The 22,039-nt window shown below is 41.2% G+C and overlaps 1 protein-coding gene across 1 annotated transcript in view; it reads left to right on the top strand.

The window, feature by feature from the left end:
* fmn2b (formin 2b) overlaps positions 1 to 22,039 on the top strand; it is a 209,779-nt gene that overhangs the window by 54,086 nt on the left and 133,654 nt on the right. The window lies entirely within an intron of this gene.

The following is a 22,039-nucleotide window of genomic DNA, read 5'->3' on the forward strand; positions in this document are numbered from 1 at the left end:
TGCTGACCTTCGCTACAGCAGCACTCTTGCCTGTGCAGTATTGCTTAAATATATGTAACTCATTTAAAAAACAAAACAAAAAAAACACCCATTTATTAAACCACAGGGTTCCTGCAGGTCCTTTAAAAAGTCTTCAAGTCTTAAATACAACTTTTGGTTTTCAAGGTCTTAAATTGTTTGGAATGACTGGAATTTTTGAAAGGGAGGTATTAAATTTAATATTGGACCGAACGAGTGAAATGTCTCCATCCGGTTTGGGGTATTTTTTTTTTAACCATGATTTTAAGTGACCAGCGTACCTTTTGGGGGCAGCATTGGTTCTGTGCGTTCCGTAGATCAAGAACTAACGTTAGGAGGCGGAAGTGTGGTGCGGTGTGTGGTGCGGTGGTTGTGAAGAGTGAGGGATGTGCAGGTAGCTTACGCGGGCGCTAGAAAGCGTTGATAATTATGGGAAGATGTCTGTTTAACGACAAGTGGTTGGGGGATGACAAATACCCCCAAAATAAGGAGAAGAATCGTTTGCGATAAAAAGCGCTGGATCGCACAAATGTGTTTAAAGCTGGTAGTGCAGCGCTGGGGACACGCCCACTGGGAAACTGTGGTTTTTTTTTTCTTTTCTTTCCACGGACACGAGGCGCACGCGCGTTAGAGGTCAAGCGCTCCGGAGTGAAACACAGGGGGGTTCGCGCATGCGCACAAGAGTCAGGTGGAAAATGGGACATAATTAACATTGTTTATTGTACTAAGTTTAATATAAATATATAAACAACCTTTATTTCAAAACTCAATTAAAAGTCCAGAAAATACAATAATTCTAAATATAGTACAATATAATTTGTACAAAATTTTAGTTTTATTACCCATCTTCAACATCAGAGTTTAATATAATAAGAACATTAACAACCACTAATAATAATTAGTAGTAATAGTTATTATTGATTATTAATCATTACTACTTATGAAATTAGTGATTAAGTACTAGGGATTATTAAATGTTATAAAATTAAGTTATTAAAATTATTACAAATAATTAAAACGTAGTAATTGGTAGAATACAAACACTCATGGATTATAGATAATTTTTTAAAATAGTGAACATTGATATGAAATTACTATGAATAATAACTAGTAATACTTGTTAATGTTATCAGTTCAATTGTTATCAGTGTTTACTATTAAAAACAAATTATCTATAATCCATGAATAATTGTTTGTATCACTATTTACTACTTTTTTAATAATAGTTTTAACTAATCTTGTAACTCAATTTTATAGCATTTTAATAATCACTACTTGGTACAATTTAGTAGTTGATGATAATTACTAATTAAATTACATTTTGATAATCACTGCTTATTAAGTAGTAATTAATAATACTGACTTATAATAATTGCTACTCTATTAATATAGCTAATAAGTAGTGATTATTAAAATGTTATACCATTGAGTTATTTTTTTTAATTATTAAAAAAGTAGTTATTAGTAATACAATTATTCATGGATTATAGATTTTTGAATAATGAACATTGATATAACAATTGCACTGATAATTAGTTTAGTTATTACAACACTGATTAATATTGATAATGGTTATGAAAGGTGACAGTTATTTTTCTGTGTTTAATGTAACGCTCTGATTGTATGACTGCATAAACAGGTTTGTTACCTGCTATAATGCAGAAGATACTCGAACTTCCTCAGCCAGCTGTGTACTGTACAACACTCAGACTGATTTTGCCGTCAGACACAAAATCACACATCAAAGATGATCTTTGGGGATTGAAATAATGCCGGCTAAGGTTGTTCAGCTGGTTCTACTTGCCATTTATTGTTTTCGTTTTTGAAATGATTCATGGTGTTTTCTCCAGTAAACCCCAGTCTTCTCCTCGCTGCTACAGTAGTAGGCCCAGAACACACGACTTTGCTTCAGCTGTTTGCATGTCTAACAGTTGCCATTGATGCACCCTGTTGTTCACCAATTGTGTGCGTTCTTAGTTAGTAAAAAAAAAACTATTGCAGAAAAGTTTTAAGTTGTCGTATTTATCATTTTCTTTGCCATTGTACAGTCTTAATTTTTCCATTTAGAGGTCTTGAAAAGGTCTTAAGTCTTTAAATTTGTACTTGAAAAATGTGCAGATATCCTGAACCAGATCCAAGGAGTTTGAGTGTCTGCCCATCTCAAGTGTTTACACAAGCGTCTGTCATTGATGCACGATTTTGCAGCGTTTTTAAATTCAGATTAATTACAATTCAGGAAACTTGCTTCAGTTTAATAATTGGTGTCTGATTTTCCTCAATTCTCCATGCTCATAACTTCAGTAGACCTAATTCTAGTTAATATTTCGAGTGATTTAAAAGAAAAATGCAAGGAAAATGTATTTGGTCTGAGCTTGGCCTTAGTGTGAGGAGAGAGATGATGGGGCAAAACGATGGTGGTAAAACCCATGTTGATCTATTAAGTTTCACTATGAAAATACTTCCACCGAAGGAGACGTTCATTTAAACCAGCATTAAAAATCCACCCTCAATGGTGGTAATGGTTTACCTACGCCAGAGTCTGATCCGACAGTGGGACTAAAACCTCACATGATGTGAAATTTTCTGTAAATTAATTCATGACTAATGTGATGTAGACTTCACTAAAGAGAACCTGATGGAAGCTCACTGGTGCTGTTAACGTCGAGCTGTCCAGATGTGAAAAGTAAGGTAATTTAAAATGATAAAGGCTGAGGAGGCAACTGGTGAAGCAGAGCCCGCAAATGGACCCAGCAAAGTATTAAAAAAAAAACCTGGCTAGATTACTACTGTGTTGCTTGTTTAGCAGATCCTCTTTGGTGTTTGGATAAATTGTATGCGTTTATGAAAATTTAAACGTTGAAGACCACTCGTCAGACAGGGGATTAGCTACAGGGCTATACATTCACTCAAAGAGGAGTGTTTTCTCTGGCTTGGATAAGTTTTTATCCTCCGCTGGCTGAAAGGCCCGAAGAGGGATTGTCGTCGTGATGTCCGTCCGTCCCAGGAAGGGTACTCGCCTTCTGAAATCAACTCTTCTCAATTTTTGGAGGAATTTCCGGAAACTTGGCAGGATTCTTTGTTGTATGTCGGTAATAGGCATGTTGTAGTTTCGTTAAATTGGTTTGATTCTGAAGTCACCTTCCCTCAACTTTTATCCCCCGCTGGCTGAAAGGCCCGAAGGGGGATTGTCGTGGCGATGTCCGTCCTGGGAAGGGTACTCGCCTTCTGAAATCAACTCCCCTCTCAATTTTTGGAGGAATTTCACGAAACGTGACAGGATTCTTTGTCGGTAATGCACACATTGCAATTTCATTCAAATTCGGGGGGGGGTGAATGATAAGCTGACAGAATTGTGTGTTCTCTCTGTTAATTTTATTCTGTTCAGTCTGTGGTGTTGACTCGCCCGTCACTATGAAACAAAACCGAGTCGCTTCTAAATTTCTTTACTTCGTCGCCGTAAACTAATGTGTAATGGTTAAGCATTAAATGGTTGCTGTTCTGGCCATCCGGTTATGTTTGGATAAGTAATTTTACATAACTGGACCTTTTTACGAATTTTATTCAAACCCCCTGGTTAACACTGATTTTTCTCATTTAATTATTGAAAAAATTCATTTTAGCAGCCCTTGTACAGCTTAACTTCCACCTTTCGTGACCAGAGCTTGAAGGTCTGTACAGGCCACGCCCACTTTTATTTCTTGCTAATGTGAAAGCAGTGTGATCGAACTGACCCCAATCCATGCACTGTTACTGTTCTCATGTAAAGGGGCATACATGTAGAAAGTGACTCACTTGTTGCCCATTGCTTTGTAGCTAGCACATGGTCACGAGTGGGCATTCCAGGCTCTGGTTGCTGAGGTCACGCTCTTGTATATTTATTGGTCAGACGGGGTCTTTCTCCCGTTAGTAGTCGAATTAATCGCGTGGCATCAAAGTTGAGATTAGTTTAGTTTGGTGTCCGCCCACTTCACATCACCAACGGTTATTTAACCATCATCGCTACAGGGCACCAAATTTCTTCGACTTCCCGTGGTCTTTGGTAATCACGTCGCGGCGCGTCTCTTCCTGTGCCTCCGCCCCTTAAAGGATTTTGACTGTCGAGCTGAGCACTCACTACCAGTCAGTCATATTCAGTTACCATATGTGCACGTGTGAGATTTGCTGAATGTTTGCGGTCGGCTGCATTATTCAGGAGAAGCTGAGAAGGACCTTAATGGATGCCTTTCAAATTGTGGTAGCACACATCAACCAGTGTTCCTGATCTTTAAAATTCCGTGAACAACCAGCGCTTTATCCAGCGCCTTCCTCCGTTTCTTGCTTCACACTTTTCAGCTGTGTCTCTTTTGATGTCTGAGTGCAAACATTTTGGAACATGCTGAGAGCGCGTCCCTCAGCAGGGAGCTGTGTTCGGGAGTAGCATGAGATGTGTAGCAAGAAATCTGAAACTAATATGCTTCTTTGCCTCAGTCACACATTTGGTAAAGTTGAAGGTTTGCCAAATAAACATGAATAAAAACCAAATGAACGGCGTGCGCGCTCGAGCTTGGATCTGCTGCTGTGACAGCAATCGGAAGCTTCTCACTGGAGTCGTAGAAGGATAGAGCAAAACCTGACATGTAAGATAAGCTTTTGTGGTTTTATTTTTGTTTGTTTTAAAGGTTGTTTTCTAATTGGTGCTTGATCAACTAAATCAAACCTACAAACGGATGACATTTGCCCCTTTTCCACCAAAGCAGTTCCAGGGCTGGTTCGGGGCCAGTGCTTAGTTTGGAACCGGGTTTTCTGTTTCCACTGACAAAGAACTGGCTCTGGGGCCAGAAAAACCGGTTCCAGGCTAGCACCAACTCTCTGCTGGGCCAGAGGAAAGAACCGCTTACGTCAGCGGGGGGGGCGGGGGCGGAGTTGTTAAGACCAACAACAATAAGATTGCCATTTAAGCGACGAGAAGCAGCAGCTGTACAAACGCAAAGTCATCCATTATTATTGCTGCTGCTTCCGTGTTTTTGCTTTGATATTTGCGCCAAGGTTTATGCTTAACGTAGCGACGTAACTGACATATACAGTGACGTAATGACATGGCTTCCCTTAGCATCGCGAGCTATGGAAAAGCAAACTGGTTCTCAGCTGGTTCGCAAGTTGAACGAGTTGTGCACCAGCACTGGCCCCGAACCAGCCCTGGAACTGATTTGGTGGAAAAGGGTTAATTCTGTACTTTTGGTCCTCGCCTTTCAATCTTTTTTGTTCCCTTAACACATTCCCATCTTGTAAATTGGAGTGATAAACTTGTTTACTCTTCCTTTCCTCTTATTAGCACTTTAAAGACGCTTCTCACAGCTGAGGAATCCTGAAGTGTCAGTAGTGTTTAAGAAAGTCTTCATTTGGTGTGCGGCTGCTTCCTGGACACATCAGACCTCCCTAAACGAGCGCAGATACTGGACCTAGGTTAGAGGGTTCCTCTTCCTTCTTGAACGCACAGCATAACTCCTCGCGAGAAATGTTGTATATCTTATTCTGGTGCCAGGGGAATTTTTACTTAATTTTCATCCAATCAATGTGTTTATACATCTCCTAACTCATCCACATGGTCTGGTTTGTTTCATATGGGCTCAGCTCTCTGCGTAATCATACGATTCCTTTGTTAGACATCCAGTCTGACATTTCAGAGGAATTTCCCGCTTCTTTCTTCTGCGCTGCCTTTTGATGTCGTCCGATTATTGTGGTTCCCAGATTTTTCAGGCTGCAGATTTTGCCCCCACCATGTGCGAGAGGTAAAGTTCTCTGTAGACGTTGTTTGGTTGAGATGGCTGTAGCCCTTTGGCTGCCCGTTTTGTCTTCGTCGAGAATTTACTCGACTGGAAACAGAATGACGTCACAAAGTCCCTATGAGAAGTGAAGCCAGCTTGGTTTACTTTGAGCAGTCCTCGACCATTTTATCATACTTGAGCATGCAGAAATGCGTGTGGTAAAGGTATCGGGCGAAAATATCGCTAATCCTAAACTTAAACATCATCCGAAACCAAACTCTAACCATAAATAAAGCTGCTTTGGCTCTTTGAGGGACCATGTGTTTCTTTTAAGCAGCGTTTTCCGGATTGAGATCTAGAAGTTATTTCCACATGTCTGTATTATTAGGACATTTGGATGCCCCGCGCACAATGCAGTTAATCTCTGCCAATCTGAGAAATCTAGTGTGTCTAACTCTTGTCAGTTGAAATTAGGTCTCCCCAAAAATAATCACAATGTTTTTAACCTTTTGAAAACTATTCCTTCATCGGTCAGAGCTGACAACAAGGAGAAAAACGCAATGTGCAGCCATATTGGATATCACGTTAATATAACTTGAGATGAAAATGGAGGTTGGATGATTTAGTACAAACCCCAGTGTTCTCTCCTTGTAGTAAAGTATTATTTGGACAGTACACAATATATTTTAATAGAAAATCATTGAAAGATCCTTTTTAGTTTAATGAATAGATAATTTTTTTTTTTTTTTTTTAGTAAAAACTGTACTTTCAAATATTAGGTCTACGACTCGGCATGCATCAGTGTTATACCCCCGCTCCGGGGGGGGGATATACACTGGTTTTTCTCTGTCAAACACCATTTTTCTCAGCAACCACAAATCCTAGCCATTTGGTACCAAACTTCAGCTTGGGGTTCTATACGGGGTTTACCATTTTCAGGGCTGTCGCACATCGACTTCCTGTTTACTGACTGAACGTATTTACGAGAAACACAAGGTGGATTGAGACGCCACTTCAAGAAGCAAAATGCTATTTCAAAATGACTGTTTACCAGGATGCTATTTGAAATCCCTGCTCTTTTACTTGTTTCAGGGTTCATTATTTGCTGAAGTCAACATTTCATAATAAGTGTCCTATTCCTTCAATTGCTTGCATTCTGATACAAGTGAGAGCGGGGGATGCGTAAGTGAGCAGTAGCTCACAGTTGATCTTGTACCTTGATCAGGTCACTACCTGTCCGGGTCTGCCTGCTCACGAGCTGACGCGCGATTCTTAGCAGTGCGCAGGATGTGGCGCCAGTTGGAGCGATCTTGAGCTCTAAGGGAAGCTAGAGTGCTATCAAGACCAAGAGCTACAAGGTCGTCCTGATAAACTTTAAGGAGGGAATTTCTCGGGCGGCCAACACTTCGAGAACCATAGTTCGGGATCCAGTCGAGCAAGAATTTAGGAAACAGTTGATCTTGTTAGGCCTCTAACTACCCTCCAGGCAGCACGGTGGTGTTGTGGTTAGCACCGTTGCCTCAGAGCAAGGAGGTTCTGGGTTTGAGCCCCGTGGCCAATGGGGGCCTTTCTGTGTGGAGTTTGCCTCACTCGGGTAGCGCAATGTTCATTTGATATTCAGCCAGAATGAAGCAGGTGTAATTCAGTAAAAGTACAATTCTGTCCTTTGGTCAGATTTACCAGAGTAAAATGAAATTTTGCAAAGTATTATCAACTTGCTTTCAGGGTGGTTGTGCTGGGTCACGTGTGTTGGCTCTGTGGTTCTACCCTCATGACCTCATCTGCAGTGCAAGAAGACACCCCCCCCCCCCCCCCCCCCCCCAGTGCGACGGGTTGCCATTTCTGGCTTTTAAGCCCAAGTTCCTCATGAAACTTTCAGGAAGCTGTAGAAACTTGCATGGTGAGAAGTTTCACCTGAACAGGACCACTAAAATGAGTAAAAATATCACCATCTTTTTCTGCTCTTCGGTTATCCAGTTTGGGTCATCTGTAACCTCAGATTCCTGTTCTTGCCTGACAGGGGCAGAACCCGATGCGGTGGTCTACTGTTGGAGGGCATCAAAGTTTTGACGTGCATTCTGAGATGCTTTTCTACTCACCATGGTTGTAGAGTGGTTAAGTTACTGTGGTCTTGTTGACTGGAATCAGTCTGGCCATGCTCCTCTGACCCCTCAACAAGGTGTTTCCATCCATAGAGCTGATGCTCACTGGGGTGGGGTGCAGGCTTTTAGGCAGGATTTTTTTTTAGGGAGTCTAACTTTTTTGCAGGTGTCACTGTATGTGGCGAGGTGTAGCGGCGCGTTGAGCGCCGCTGGCACGAGTGTTTTAGGGGGTTCCGGGGGCCCCGGAAAATTTTGATTGCAGAATACTACATAAATAAAGCTTGTTGTAGCTGTGTTTGTCTCAGTCAGTAGTGCACCTATTGCAATTGCATTACATGTGACAACCAACCCCGAACACAGTGTGACAACCAACCCCGGCTGACCAGTTTTGCTTTCAAAGCCGCTAGCGTCCAAAGATTTAGTATAACAAAGAAAAAAACACACAGGAAATATGGTTAAGTCTTCAAACATTATAATGGTATTCGTTTTTTCAATAGAAACCCATTAATTACAAAGCTAGAAGGTAAAAACCAAGGTACTAAAAATTTACATTTAGGTATGAAAAACCTTCAAATTGTTCTCACCTTTGAAATGCATGCAACACACAATAACTTTTCAGGTAGAATGACCCCAGTACTAATTCTAAACATTTCTATCTTGATGGAATTGAGCAGCGCCCTATGGTGGCTGAGATATGACGAATGTGACAACCATAACTTGTGACAACCAACCCCGGTCATCCCTATTTATTCATGCAAGAAACCTGGCTGTCTAGTTATGGGATTGTGATAGTTTTTTGACATTCCAAGCCCATCAACAGTTACAGAAGAAAAAAAAAAACTTACATGAGTTCTCTTCTGAAAGAAGTTGGAAATCGTTGTTTGCCTTCCTCTTTTCTTCATTTTCTTCCTGTCATGCCCAAAAAACTCAGAAAAATCTATCTTCTATCTTCCTTACCAAATATCCCACGTGTTCGTCCTTTTCACGTGCGTTCTTTGGAATCCCAGCATCCTTTAGAACGTGTCGTATTTGATTATTGTTTAGCCTACTAGAAATACTACCCGCCGGCTCGACTACCACACTCTCCACTACGTAGCCTGTAATGTTGGGAAAATCTGCATGAAAATGTGTTATTTACTGTTAAAAGGATTTATTCGGGATAAATAACATGTCAGGTAAGGCCGGTTTTCTATAGACTACATTCCACATTTAGCTGCGGCAATATAGTCTACGGCTATATTGTCTGGATATTTATGCCAGTGTCTCCTAGGCATACATCTTTTCCCCCTCTGCTCTGGGAACGCATATTACAAGTGCTTTGTACACCAAATTTATTTAATAACCCATTTATTTATAACGAGGGCTCTCACAACTTTGAAATTAGTGCAGCCATAGAAACGCGTGTTTCTGTAGCTCTGCGGCGGGTGCCTATATTTTGTACTCTGGGCTCGTGCTGTTGCTATGGTAACCCTGGGCGTCTTCGGGAAAGACAGCTGTCAAAGCGAGACTTCTGAAATTTCCAAAATGGCGGTGTCAACAAAGCTTGTAGATCCTCGGAAAGCTCAGACTCGGCGATTTTTTAACATATTCAGCTAAGTTACCGGACATAACACGGGCGGAAATATTAGGGCGTCTTTAGGGCGTCGTACTAAAAAGTAGGGCGTCCAATTTCTTGTTTTTTTCAGTACAGGGCGTCGAAAAGACGCCCAGACGCCCCTCTATCTAAAAGCCTGGTGGGGTGTGTCCTGTCCCACCCCACCCCCCCAAAAAATAAATAAAAAATCAGCGGTTTCTGAAACCGGTCCATCAAATTAAAATGTACAAATCTGCTGAATTATAGCAGATATTTAAGGGAAGTAATTTGTCAAAAGTATCAACACCCCCTGCATCCAGTGCTTTGTGTAACCACCGGTTTTTGCATATATACAGAATTGAGATTTTCAGCAACCACACATGCAGTTTTATCTAATGTGGCTTCTTAAAGGAGAACGGCATTTTGTCATCCAGCCTTTCAGACTCTGTCTGGCCCTTTAGCTGACGATTTTGATGTGCTATAAATGTGCCTTTTTTTTTTTTTTTTTTTTCCACGTCTGCTCCATTTTCACATGTAACTGATTTTAGTATGAAATTTGTAGCGACAGAGAGACTACTCCTTCAGCCACTGAAACGACATTACTGCTCTCTTCTACTCGCATCTGGAAGCCAGGGAAAACTCACTTCATCTATCTGTCTCCAAAACACATGGAACTGCGGATTCAGTCCAACTTCTGAGTGCTTTCAGTGTTCAGCTGAATCTCAACACACTGGATTTCTTTGATATATGAGGTGTTAGTTTTGAGAGATCCTGAAGGTTTGGCATGTGCTGATTTAACTTTATATAGAGATCACATTTTTGATGGCCCAGTACTGGATTTAACCCTATTGACCTACTTTCATTGTTTTAGGTCTCGGAGACTCTAGCAATGTGTAATAATGAATGAAAGTTTCAGAATTACACTTTAGCATTTAGCACTGCTTGATTTTCTTTTTTTTTAAAGATTTTTTTTGGGCTTTTTTTCACCTTTATTGGATAGGACCGTGTAGAGACAGGAAATGAGCGGGAGAGAGAGAGAGAGATGGGGAGGGATCGGGAAATGACCTCGGGTCAGAATCGAACCCGGGTCCCTGGATTTATGGTATGGCGCCTTATCCATCTGAGCCACGATGCCCCCAGCACTGCTTGATTCTATAGTAGCAAATTATGAAGAGAAATGATTTGTAATGGCACAAGCTGATGAGGGGTTCCTCTCAAGGTTTCTTCGTCATACCTTTTTTTAAATTTTTTCTGTTTTTTTTTTTCTGTTTGTGTAGTTTGATGTTTGAGTGTTTTGTCCACCGGTTGGTGTAGCTCCGGACCTAGTTTTGGGCGTCGGTTCCCTCCAGGCTTTGGTTCTCTGTGGGCGATGCCTGTGCTCCCAGCTATGGACTGCAGTGAGCTCGTTGCTCATTTTACATCATGGTTGTCCAGCGCTCTGTGCTTTAATGTTTGGCGCGATGTTGCTTGGCGGTGTCGCGCCAGCTGTGCAGGCGGTTTGGGGGACACCAGCGTTTTGTGTGGCGGAGCTTCTTTGCTCGCTTTGTGGATCCATGGCGTGGTGTTGAGCGATGTTGCTGACGGCATCACAGCAGTGGTGCTGGAGATGTGGGACTTGTTTTCGTGCGCCTTTTGGTGGGACTGTGGCTGCTACACCACGGGAATTACATCCTGACCCTACTTGGTGGACTTTTTACCTTTTTTTTTTATTTATTTTTTTCTTATTTTATATATCTTTTTTTTTTCTTTGTCTACTATTGTAAAGCGTCCTTGGGTTTCTTGAAAGCCGCTATATAAATTTAACATTATTATACCCAGGGAGTTTTTCTTGGTCACTGTTGTCTGTAGCTTGCTCATTAGTAGGGATGTCCATCTCTGTAACTGAGGCTGATGCGATACACCTCACCATGCGTTGCCAATGGGTGGCACAGTGGTGTAGTGGTTAGCACTGTCTCCTCACAGCAAGAAGGCTCTGGGTTCGAGCCCAGCGGCTGATGGGGGCTTTTCTGTGTGGAGTTTGCATGTTCTCCCCGTGTCTGTGTGGGTTTCCTCTGGGTGCTCCGGTCTCCTCAACAGTTCAGACATGTGGTTGGTTCAACATGAGGCAGCCTTGGGCTGAAGTGCCCTTGAGCGAGTCACCTAACCCCCAACTGCTCCCCGGGTGCTGTAGTATAGCTGCCCACTGAGTACGTGTGTTCACTGCTTCAGATGGGTTAAATGCAGAGGAGGAATTTCACTGTGCTTGAGTGTGCATGTGACACAGGCTGCTGCTTCGAGGAGCCGATACATGTGAAGCGATGACTGACTGACTGACTGACTGATTCACTCCTGTTGTGCTACAGTGCAATTTGAGACGATTGGAATCAACACGATGCGGTTTGATGTGATGTAGAATGTAATGCTGTGCAATTTGTTAGCTCTTTTCTCCTCCATGATCTTCCACGTGACTCAAAGGGTCCGGCTCAAGAAGGGACTTGTATTTTAAAATCCCGTTGGAGCCATGGTGACCGAGCCACCACGACAGACTTCTGTTCTCTCACCGCGTACTCGTGACTCACCTGTTCACGGCTCTAACTCATGCGAGAATTTGCCAGTGATGCTGGAGATGAGCAAGCACTTGAGAACGAGTTTAGAGAGGATGAATCAATCAAAATATAAAATTATTGGTCACATTGCTAATTAATAAAGGCATACAGCCTGTACTAATTGCGTATTAAATCGGATTTTGCTGATGGAAAGCTGTTAAACGATGTGTCCTGGTTCATCCAAAAGTGGTGCACTTTTTTTTTTTTTTTTTGGGGGTGTGTAATCTGCATAATGGCATTGGTGAACTTTTTAAATCAGTGCACCAATGCAAACTGGTGAATCTCGTCATCCCTGCTTATGGTCAGATGAGCTCAGAAGGCTGATGAGTTGTCGCCATGGCGTGGCATCTGTCATCCATAATTTAGTTAAATCGTATCTGTCTGTCCTCCATGGGTTCTGGTCTGTTTGTTTTGTTTGAAAGAACTAGTCATTCTGCACAACACTTGGTCATTTGTATTGTGTGGGGAGTTTTTTTTTTTTTTTGTGCTAATGAGTTACTAATTAGGTCAACTTGATGAATTTTGGGACTTCTCATAAGAATTTTCTCCTTTTGCAGTTCTCACCTGATTTTTAGTTCTGATCACTGTTTTTCATAGATCTTCCCTCAAGGGACAAAGCTTGGTCGTATGATTTTCTTGTGAACAATTTGTTTACCCCTTTTTGTTTTTCAGTTATGTCTCCTCCCTCAGTTTTCAGTGGATTTCAGTTCGGGTTTTTATTTGGAAGAGCGAGACCTTCTGCACAAAACATGGTCAATTTTTTGCTAGCAAATTTGTAATTGGGTCAACCTTAACTTTTTTTTTTTCTCTCTCTCCTAACTAGAATTGTGTATCCTCTCATCATGCAAATTCAGGTCTGATCAATGTTTTGGGTCGATCTTCCCTCAGGGAACAAAAATTATTCCTTTGCTGATTTTCCTGTTGTAAACAGTTTGTTGTGGAGGTTGGTCCTCTCTCTCGGTCACATTAAGTTCAGTTTGATGGTATGGTTGTTGATGGCAGGCCAGATGAGCTGCTACACCCTTGACGTTCTGGTTTAAGGATAAATTTAGTGTAAAATTTCTGTAAAACTGCTTCAAATTTTTTTTTTTCCTTTAAATTAAAGGACTAAGAGTTCACTTCCATGTCTTCACGTTATTTAAATTTAGTAGACAGAAAAATGTACCACTAGTTTCATAGTTTCCATTGTAAAAATATTTAAATTAGTTTGTTTGGCTTCACATTTTTTAAATTGAATTTAGTCCTTTAAAGCAGGAGTTCTTAACCTTTTCTACTGTAAGGCCTATCTATTCATACTTCTAATAAGTCGGGGACCATTAAAGATCCCCAATTATTTTGGCTCATCTATTGTTAGAATCTAATAATCTAATGCGGGGGTTTTCAAAGTGTGGGAGAGTCAGCCCCCCCTCGGAGAGCAAATAAACAGCGCCCCCCCTTACAATTTTTGTTGTTGCTATACTTAATGTTCCAATCGTATTTTTAAAAAATGGTTGTTGTACACTTTTTTTTTTTCTTTTTCACATTTTAAACATATGTGCTTTTTTAAAACATCTTGTTTTACACATTTTAAACATCTCATAGCATCGTTAGCTAGCACCTCTTGGCAGACAACACACTGTGGCAGTGGAGCATCTTCAGATCCAGTCCATGAAAATCCAAACTTTAAATAATCGTGGTCATACTTCCTTCTTTTATCAGTCCCCCCAGGATTTCGCGGGCCTTTTTTGTGATCGTTGCGGGCTAAAATGTCGGTCTGCGGGGTTTTTCCAAAAAATTGCGATGAAAATTGCAGTTTTTTTTTTTTTTTTTAGGTTTTTGTTGCGATTACATTGCGGGAGGAAATGGAAGTTGCGAGAAATTGTTGCGATTTTCTCTTTTTGTGATTAAAATTGAGTATGTTAAATATTAAGTTATTACTGAAACTATTGATTAAAAAAAAAGACAGAGAAATGGTCCTGTAAACAACTTTACCAATATAAAAGATTACCAGGACTACAAAAATGCAGAAGAATAGGCTTTACTTATCCAAATGCACCTGTTGGTTCAAAAGTTAAAGTGCAGAGAACCTCACAGCACAACATGAAGTTACCTTAAAATATAATATAAATGCCTCAGCTTTCATGGAAGAAAAAAAACCTATTAATACTAGTACTGTGTGCAGGCAGTCTCTCCTGAAGACTAAACAATAATTATAAACTAATAAAATAAATGGCTCAGGCTTCATAGAGGAAAAAAAAAAACAATTTGAACAGAATCTCAGTATGATTCTGAAGCTGCCTAAACAATGGAAAATAAAATACCATTTTGGCAAAAATGTTGGCATCCATTAATTTCTTGTATTAAGTAAAAAAAAAAAATAATAATGTAAAGTGCACACAGTCCTTCACTGTAAACATAACACACTTTCAGTAACAGAATTTAAGCCTACATAAACACTGACTCACACAGTGTTGCCAGATACTGCTGACGTTTTCCAGTCCAAAATATGTTCAAAACCCGCCAAAATGCACTTGAAACCGCCCAATCTGGCGACACTGCGCGCATGCTGCTTCTTTTGAACGTATACACGGAAGTAAGGCGGAAGGTAGTTTGTCGACGTCACCTCAAGACGATGCCAACGATTGGTCAAAGTTGCGGTGATTGGATATAATTGCAACACCGCCCTGAATTCGCGGGGATTGGTTGAATTTGCGTTGAAGTTGCAAATCGCAACATCCTGGAGGCTCCTTTTTTTTTTTTTTTTGCTTGGCCCAGACTCTGTCTCCTCACTCACTGTAGCTTTAGGTACTAAAAATCGATCCATTTTGTCTCTGGTAAAGGCTAGCTGAAGTTCGCTAAATGTCCGCAATAGTAACTTATTCTGGTTTATTTTTCCTCACGTTGCCCCCCCCCCGAAGAACTCTGGCACCCCACACTTTGAAAAGCCCTGATCTAATGCAGTGCATTAATGGGATGCAGCGTCACTCCCTGTTACAGATGGGAGCCCAGGAGTTAAATAAAGGCAATAAACTGTTTTTAATTGTAGGTATTGTATTTAAAGCTATGGATGTGCCAGAAGCCAAACCCATGCATGCAGGGCATTCTCAGTCAAAATAGATTAATGATCCAAAAGTAGAGTCTGGTCCATTAACACAAGAACTTACTGCCATGTTTGTGTTCAGCAAACAAGCAAGTTATTAAAACCAAGAAGTGGATCTAGAAACCACTCAGTGGGGTTAGATCCTTACACGCTAACAAAGGATTTTTTCCTACGAGTTGGAAAATTATCCATCCATTGAGGGCCCCCCCCCCCCAACATCTCAAACTACCTGGTGCTGCAGTGCAGACCTCGTTCTGCACGGACGGACAGATGAAAACCTGGAAGAGCATGGAGGTGTACAACTTTTTATGTGACTGGGTTAAAGATCTGAGGCTCAGGACACAAGATAGATGGATTTAAGTACAGGAAGAGTGTTTATTAGCAGGTGTGATATTTACAGAAAGAAAGCAGAGTATTTAAACAGTGTAATAAACTTGGCTAGAAACAAACATGATGCTTTGTGAAAACGGAGTCTGCACGTGCTGATTGCACTCAAATTAGTATCGCGTGTTTCCTGTAACGACTTGGTCCCAAGCATGCGCACAACACACTCTGAGTGAGCGTGGCTGCTTGAGCTGCGCCAGACTCAAATCAGGGCTCGACATTAATGCTTGTCCGGGACAAGTGATACTTTGTCGGACAAGTTCATCTTCTCAGTTACTTGTCCGATCAGACAAGTGCCAAAATACACCGATTATTCGGGTTACAGATCAAATTTATCAGTTTATTCACGTGATTTCCGAAGCATCTCACTCGGCATATTGTTTTGATGAATCACCGGATGTTTCTATTCGGAAAGAGCAATTTGCGCATGCGCAGTATTCAGACCCTCCAAGATTTCACGATGTTGCGATTTGCAACATCAACGCAAATTCAACCAATCCCCGCGAATTCAGGGCGGCGTTGCAATTATATCCAATCACTGCAACTTTCCCGCAAATTTGACCAATCATTGGCGTCGTCTTGAGGTGACGTCGACAAACTACCTTCTGCCTTACTTCCGTGTATACGTTCAAGAGAAGCAGCATGTGTGAGTCAGTGTTTATATAGGCTTAAATTCTGTTACTGAAAGTGTTGTTTACAGTGAAGGACTGTGCGCACTTTATTTTTTACTTAATACAAGAAATTAATGGGTGCCAACATTTTTGCCAAAATGGTATTTTATTTTCCATTGTTTAGGCAGCTTCAGCATCATACTGTGAGATTCTGTTCAAATTGTTTTTTTCTTCTTCTATGAAGCCTGAGCCATTTATTTTATTAGTTTATAATTGTTTAATTTAGTCTTCAGGAGAGACTGCCTGCACACAGTACTAATATCAATAGTTTTTTTTTCTTACATGAAAGCTGAGGCATTTATATTATATTTTAAGGTAACTTCATGTTGTGCTGTGAGGTTCTCTGCACTTTAACTTTTGAACCAACAGGTGCATTTGGATAAGTAAAGCCTATTTTTCTGCATTTTTGTAATCCTGGTAATCTTTTATATTGGTCAAGTTGTTTATAGGACAGTTTTTCAGTAATAACTTAATATTTAACATATATCACTCAATTTTAATCGTAAGAGAAAACTGCAACAATTTCTTACAACTTTCACTTCCTCCCGCAATGTAATCGCAACAAAAACCTAAACACCGCAACTTTCATCGCAATTTTTTGGAAAACCCCCCGCAACATCAGACGTTTTTGCCCGCAACAATCACAAAAAAGGCCCGCGGAATCCTGGGGGGGACTGAATATTCCACTTGCGAAACCGGCCAATACCGCTTCGTGTATTTGAGCTGAAAAGTAAACGGTCGTTTAGGATTGGTTTTAATCATGTCATACACGTGGATTTGTTGACATTTCTGATGGCGGGATCATTATTCAACTGTATATTTACGTTGAGTATGTGGTAACTTCCAAATCTTTGAATTGTTGTTGGTGTTCATTATAAAAACTTAGACGTTTAGAAAACGTCCCTCCTGAAGTTCGGCTTCGCAAAGAAATCTCGTGAATCCGAGGCATCTGATGCTGAAAAGAGGAGGAAACAATCACAGCAGAACTATGAAAGCGAGAGAGAGCGGAAACTTCTCAATTCTTGGAAGGATGAATTTGAATGGGTCCAAGACACCGGAGATGGAATGCAATGTTCTCTGTGCATATCGCATCCTACTGATGCTGATGTCTCGAGCAGCATGTTTAAAGGTACAGCTTCATATAGGCGAGACATTTCTAGTGTCTCATGGCAAGAGTACAAGCCACAAGCGGTGTGTTGCAAATGCAATAAAGATTGTTGGGTTACAAATAGTTAGCGCCCCCCCCCAAATATTTCTTCGGACAAGTAAATTTCCTTTCAACTCGCCTGACAGGACAAGTGGTTTCAAAAGTTAATGTAGAGCCCTGCAAATGCGTGAAAGCGTGTGACGGTCAAGTGTTCGCATGCTGTGTGACCACAACTTTTAGCTCTCGTACTGTTTATCGCCACCAAAATGCCTCGTTTTCATTGATTCATTGCAAAGTGTTGCGAGCCTGTAGTGTGATTGTAGCTTAATGAGGCAGATGTGATGTCAGATGCAACCCAGCAATTTTACTCCTACTACAAGTAAAAAAAAAAAAATAGCTTCAACTTGGAGGGGGCAAAATCTGCGGCCCGGAGGTTGAGATCTGCGGAGTTAAAGGATGAGTCCAGCATTTCTTTGTGCTCAGAAAACTAAACACTTTCACTTTACTTGCAGTAATGCATGTTTAAAATGCTTTTCTTGTAAGAAAGGTGTTGGGACGAGACGGTGAGAGTTTAAACAAAGCTGTTCCAAGGATGTTTTATGTGACTTTGATATCAGTGTATAGAAACTGTCCAGCAAACCCACCAGGGTACACTGGTAACCACAGATAAATCCGAGTGGAAGAATGCATTATATGGATTTAGAACTTTATTTACAAACACCTTTGACTGAAGAGTTTGACAATATAAAACAAATGTTTCACATAAACGTTTATTGATGGAATTCAACATCTGGCTTTGTAGACCTTCATTGTACAGTTTGGAGTAAACATTCTCCCCCACCCCATTGCAGTTGAATCTTAAAAATCCTGTCTGGTAATTCTACATGGACTGCAAATGCAGTGGATCGAGGTTGGGTCGAGCTCTTTTTAATAAGAATTCAGAAGGAATTTCAAGTTAGTTAAATATGGGGAAGCCATGGCTTAAAGTGCATATCACGGGTAAATTCAGGAGCAAGATCAATGTAATTCTTCTATTTTATATTAAACTTTGGTCAAATATCTGTCACATTCTGCATTCCCCCCCCCCCCCCCCCCCTTGCGCAATACCAGAAAAATTCAGTTGAAATCAAGCCATTTGAGGCGAATTGGTCCACCTCTGAAAAAACTTGGCATTTGGATTTCCCAGGAAACATTGATTTTCGTGACGTCGCGTGCGGGACGCCTCCTTCTGAATCCTACGTCGGCGCTGGTTTGTTTGAGAAAACGACCTGGTGGTTTTCTGCAAATTTCTTCAAAGTTATTGCGTAATTATTAAAATGGTTAACCGATGTATCGTAGGAGGGTGGAGCAACACCAATCTTGATGGGATTAGTACTCATCGTTTCCCGAAAGACCGGACAATGAGAGAAATGGGAGCTCTTGGTCTACACAGGCTGTGCACTGAAACCGTGCAAAGCTCTCGCAGCCTGCTGGCGCTTCCGCTGATAACGTCACGAATCTGGCTCCAGACTCCCTTGGGATTTTTCCAGACATGTTTTGTTTTTTTTCTGCTGTAGACAGATGGCCTTGTGCAAAATTACCCTTCTGGATGAGTGTGTAAAGAGACATACTTTCATATATTAAAAAAAAAAAAAAAAATTGGTCCAGAATATGCCCTTGCAAAGGTCGGAGGTGAAATGTAGAATAACAACTTTATTGTCTAGAACGACCCAAAAAGCGAATTCAATCTTCCTGGTGTCTAATTTGCACCCTAAAATTTAATAAAATGTTTAAAATGTACTGTTTTGCCCAATTTCCGAAGGTTTGTTTACATCTCACTTATGCGCACTTTCACCACCAGGGGACCGTCGTCATGACGTCATTTAAGCCAAACAGACCAGGAGCAGCTCTGTGTTCACCTGCAAACCGAGCACACGTTTAGGAGGTTCATTCATTTAACCACTTTCTAATTTTTTTTTTTTTTGCTGGAGAGAAACAGGGCTAATTTTCAGTAACCGATACCAGGACATTTCATGGGGTTCCCTACTGATGTGCACAAGGGCACACAATCCCTATAAAAGAACATGGATTCGTTTATATTACTAATTTATTGCTAGTATTAATATAAGCATTATACTATTTATAGCCTACTCTAAACATGCTAATCGTTAGTCAATAGCATGTTAGCAGGTAGCCATTGCAAATCAACTTTGGCCACTTAATTAGGAGCACTTGTGTAAAAAAAAAAAATGCACAGATGTACATTGAGCATGTCCGCCATTGTCATGTTAGCAGGCTAGCAGTTAGCATGTTAGCTGTGACTAATCAACTTCAACTTAATGGCCACGTTATCAGGAACGCGTGTCTGTATAAACGCACATTTAGCATGCAAATGGCATGTGAACCATTAGCATGTTGGCGTGGCCACTTCATTAGGAACACTTGCGTTCGGACATGTTTACCAGCTGGGAGGTCTGTATGGTGAAAATACCGTGACTGAGGTCTTGAAAGTACTGAGCGAGGCCGAGGTCACGGTATTTCACCATACAGACCGACCTTAAGCTGGTAAATAATATATTTATTTATTTTTTACCAAATTCTAACAGAAAACGAGAGCGCCCGAAAGGGAAAACCGAGCCGAGTCGTCATTTTGAATCCTCATCCACGGCTGTAATGCAAATGGCTTCCTCCTCGGTATACAAGTGCACTTCCATGGCAGGGAAAAAAAAAACCACTACATTTTGCCACCTGTGTAGTCCCCTATTTATACAAAATTGAGTCATTCAGGATTCAGCCATGTTTTTGCTCGGCGTTAGCAAATTGGAGGTTTTTAGCTTTCTCCTGAAATGTTTTATTTCTTCTTCCTCAGGGTAGTAAAACTCGCTTTCGCTGTGAACAGTCATCACTATCCATGATGATTTTTTGCCAGCTTTTCTCAGCATAATAGCATTAATTTTACAAGGTTTTTGATAATCTTAGATAAATGTTGCCACCATGTTTGTTGTGAATGAGCGAGTCGCCAGAGGTCTGTAACTGGGGTCCGTATCATAGGATGCGGACCCGCTCGCCAGCCAATCAGAGCGCAGGATCTGATGGAAACCAGACCGCGAAAAAAATACACTTGTTAGTCAATAGCATGCTGGCAAGTAGCCTTGACAAACTATCCCTTTTGTCTCATTTCCACGATGATTGTACAGGATCCCTCAGGATTCTTTACTTGAAAAATTACAAGCAAAGGTAAAAATGTTTACCTCCAATCTTCTCCTTTTTGCTTGAGCATTGCTGGTCCGTTTCTTCTTTGACTGCTTTTGTGCTCGAGTTTTGATGGAACAGCGTCAGGTTTGAGCTTCTCTGTCCAACACTGACACCTAAACTCTCCAGCAGATGGGAATTCTTCAAAAATGAATCAATGCTCCCTCCTCGAAGTGATCGGAGCACAGAGCGGCATATTTACTCTGCTGCCAACCCTCTCGCTTCACACGCACCATCCACTCTCCTCCTCCTTTTGGAAAACGGTAAAAACTTCTTCCTGAACCGGTTCCGTTGTTAGTTCACTGCACAATAATAAGGCATGGGGGTTTTTCTTTGGAAATTCCTGAACGCACGTCTGCACTCAAGCCGAACGGCAATGAAAATACGCGGGAGTGGACTCAACTCAAGCGTTTTGTTTGGCTTAAATGACGTCACGTGCCGAGCGGTCACGGAAATAGCCGACAGAAATTCGCCGTGATCCGTGTTAACTTATTTTAATTACTTATTAACAATACTTCTTGGGACCAGAAGAAAATTACAGAGGGTTTTTTAACACACAAAGTTTCAAATGTGCATAAAATGAAAAACCGTTGTCTATAGAGGTTTTTGACCCACGTGACCGTTGCCATGTCAACAAGTAGCCGGTGCCATTTTGACGGTCACAAATATGGCGACTACCGGTAGCGATACACTGTTGATCATGACGAAGTCTCATTGTCGAGTATTTTATCCGGCCTAGATGACGCGAGTAAGAAGCGATATCACCAGAAAATCAATGATGCTGGTGTACGTGATCCGTACACGTTACCAGGTTATCTTTTTCTGGCTTTGCAGCGCGGGTGATCTTCCTGACCTGCAGTCAGGCGTGTGGGGAAATACCAGGGGAAAAACATAAGAAAAAGGAGCGAGATGCAGAAAACACCTTCACTATCCAGCGACGTAGGGCATTTACAGGGCGAGCAGAGGGAGAGGTATTTGCAAAAATTGAGGTTAGCAGGCTCAGAGAACGACATTTACCTGCTTCCACCAGGATTGTTCACTGACGTACGGAAGTACACCAAGCCCTCGTCTTTACCTGACTTCGGCCCACATGATCTGTATACCTATGTCGTTAAAAACCAGGCTGGGTAACATGCCTACATCAGCGGGTCGTCCCTGGAGCCGGTGGTCGCCATCTTATTACAGCTAAGGTTTGTTCACATTTTCATTTACTTTCGGTCCTCAGGATAAACAAAATGTTATTAAATGTCATTGAAATAACTTTTTAGTCTGTTGAGACATGGTCTGTTATAAATTTGCTGTTACCAGGCAATGACCAAGAACTGTATTAGGGTCGGTGTCTGTGTTGTAACAGTGTACTAGCAGCTAGCTGTTAGCACTAGCTAATGTCAACAACATCATAGCTGGTATGTTACTGTAGCAATGTTTACGTTCAGTCATTTGGATGACTGTTAAAACCTTTCAGTCTCAAGTTTTTCCTTTACTGTATTTACTAGTTCGCTCCC

This window comes from Neoarius graeffei, chromosome 14, assembly GCF_027579695.1.
Source record: "Neoarius graeffei isolate fNeoGra1 chromosome 14, fNeoGra1.pri, whole genome shotgun sequence".
NCBI classification, from domain to species: Eukaryota; Metazoa; Chordata; class Actinopteri; order Siluriformes; family Ariidae; genus Neoarius; species Neoarius graeffei.